A 2,195-nucleotide genomic window follows, 5' to 3' on the forward strand; every position below is an offset into this window, starting at 1 on the left:
TGAAGGTCAGAACCCCATGCCAAAGTTTCAACACGAGCCAATATTTCATTTAAAAACTAGAATATATACATATATATTTCTTTTTTTTAAATTTCAATGCGAAAATGGGGTCTATTTTTACCCGCTTTCCGTTTTGGCGCCCATAGAGCTCGACGTATTCAAGAGTTCCGTGGGCCACCATTTTCTCGTGGATATTTTCGAAAAATCACTTATAACTTTTCAATAAAATATAGGTTCGTGCTGAAAATTTGGCGCCTGGTTCGGACCTCTAGCGCTACTTTCGGGCGTAAAATGAAAGTTCGCCAACGCGTAATTTTTTTTTTTTTTTTTTTTTTTTTTGCGGCAGAAAAAAAAGTAACTCTGCAAATCTTTTTCGGGGACAGCTCACATTTAAAGGCCGGCGACCATGCACGAGATTCTGCAAGGCAGAAAATCCTCCTCCTCCTGGGGGAGGAGGAAACAGGCAACGGTGGAAGGGGGGAGAGGAGGAAGCAGGGGAAAAGTGGAAAGCGCGAACTGGTCGTCGTCTTTAAAGGGATACTGAAGCGAAACTTGAAATACATTTATTATGGTCAGAAATAGGTTCAATATGATCAATGATATCCGTAAATCATAATCGCGCGTTTGTATTTTGAACGGATGGCTATATTTTTCACCCAGAGGGTCCCGATTGGGCGCGTGCTCAAAAATCAGCCATCGGAGAGCGCGATGCGTCTTGGGATCTTGGGCGAATTCGTGACGTCACTTGTGGCAGACGGGAAAGGCTACAGCGTGGATGTTGTGGTTACGAACGTTGCCACTTGGTGGCGCGTCGACGATTTACGACCCGTGACAACGTGGCCGTTTGAGATGTGCAAGGGCTGCACGCACGCTGCATTGCGGCAGGTCGGCAACCACGGCACCACTGACAAAACCAGCTCTGATGCCGGATTCTCAAAGCGAACTCACAACGAAAAAAGTGCGTACGACAAATTTGAGAGAAAACCCGTATTCTCGAAACGAAATTTTCGTAACTTTTGCGCAGGTTGCGACAGAATCCTACAACAGCTCCGAAGCTGTCTTACGCACTTTTTACGATCAATTCAACATGGCCGACAGCGTCGCTCAATTACTTGGTAGCAACGACCAACGGAAAATTATTTTTCTACGTGCTCTTCTCGTACGTCCCGACTTCAACCAGCAAGAAAAAAGGAAGGAGTACTTGAAACAGACCACGACGACCAAGAACGCAGGATCCACAAACACCCGAGAATATAATGTAGTGATTGCGCAGGCGAGCTGGTGGATGTTAACCATTTTGTTCTTAGCCCGAGACTGAGGCAAAATTACTAAATCACATTGTCTACCGATAGCGTCTGAAAGGCTCCTTCCGCAATCCTCACGCTTTCTGCGGAGAGTAGCAGCAGAGCTGAGAACAGCGCTCGACCTAAGCGCTTAATAGGGAGTTTTCGTAGATCGTTTTCGCCGTCCCGCAAGGCCCTCCGCAACCCGCTGCGATAGCGGGAACTCCACAGTCAACGCTATCGGCGCGCAGGCGCAGTAGCAACTTCTTCGTTGCGGAACGCTTAGCGGAGGGGGCAACGCGGTCTACGAAAACTCCCTAATCTCGGCGAAGAGCGCGATAAGAAAATCGAGCCGCCCCGGCAGCCGCGTCATGGCGGTGATAGCACGAACCGGTCGACGGTCCGGCGTTCACCCCGATATCGCCGGCGGGTGTACACTAAGCATCAATTACAAAACCAAAAAAAAAAAAATCATGCAAAAGTGAAAAAAAAAGTGCGTCGGCCGGGAATCGAACCCGGGTCAACTGCTTGGAAGGCAGCTATGCTAACCACTATACCACCGACGCGGACAGAATGTTGCTGAAAGGCGTCCCGTCAAAGAGGGTCGGAAATACTCCTCTTGGGTAATGACTGATCTTGGATTGAGGTCGCTTCCTCTTCAGTCTATTGGCTATATTCCTTTTCACCGTACTATCTGTGTGTGGCGACGTAGCTTGCGAGACGCGTTAGCCAATCACGCTTTCCACTCGTGCTACGGAACCTCACACTCCGCGCGTCGCTCCTTCCAAACTTAAGATCGCGTGACACGCTCCGAGCTATGGTGTGGCTCTAATGCCTCTTAGCGTCCGGTGCGGTTCCTCCTCAATCTGCGCTTCGTTAGAGCTGCGCGGCATTCATAACTTCATGCTCTCC

At 49.0% G+C, this 2,195-nt stretch overlaps 1 non-coding gene across 1 annotated transcript; it reads right to left on the reverse strand.

The window, feature by feature from the left end:
- Positions 1–1,777: 1,777 nt before the first annotated feature.
- On the reverse strand, positions 1,778–1,849 carry Trnag-ucc. Its single transcript has one exon. It is a non-coding gene; the product is annotated as a tRNA-Gly (tRNA).
- Between the last annotated feature and the right edge of the window lie 346 nt (positions 1,850–2,195).

This window comes from Ixodes scapularis, unplaced genomic scaffold (genome assembly GCF_016920785.2).
Source record: "Ixodes scapularis isolate PalLabHiFi unplaced genomic scaffold, ASM1692078v2 PGA_scaffold5__190_contigs__length_132052651, whole genome shotgun sequence".
NCBI lineage: Eukaryota > Metazoa > Arthropoda > Arachnida > Ixodida > Ixodidae > Ixodes > Ixodes scapularis.